The sequence below is a fragment of the Penaeus monodon genome, chromosome 29 (genome assembly GCF_015228065.2).
Source record: "Penaeus monodon isolate SGIC_2016 chromosome 29, NSTDA_Pmon_1, whole genome shotgun sequence".
NCBI classification, from domain to species: Eukaryota; Metazoa; Arthropoda; class Malacostraca; order Decapoda; family Penaeidae; genus Penaeus; species Penaeus monodon.
In genome coordinates, this window is record NC_051414.1 from 3360896 (window position 1) to 3361115 (window position 220).

Genomic DNA, 220 nt, shown 5'->3' on the forward strand with positions numbered 1-220 from the left:
TGATATGGGAGAGTGAACGCCAAAGGAGGGGTGGGGGGTGGACGCTATGAGGCGGTGGGGGAGTGCCACGCGGTGCCAGGTCGCCAGGGCCAGCTCATGCCTGGGGCTTCGCTGTTATCACGTTAATTGCGTTTGTGATTCTAAGGATAATATTTTTTTCTTAGACTTATTTAGAATTTTTATGTGTATCTGAAATCTTTCTTTTTTGGGTCGTCGGTTA

The 220-nt window shown here is 48.2% G+C and overlaps 1 protein-coding gene across 1 annotated transcript in view; it reads left to right on the forward strand.

The window, feature by feature from the left end:
- Nucleotides 1-220, forward strand: part of LOC119591906 (ankyrin repeat and sterile alpha motif domain-containing protein 1B-like) — a gene marked incomplete in the record, with an annotated part of 115155 nt that overhangs the window by 100652 nt on the left and 14283 nt on the right.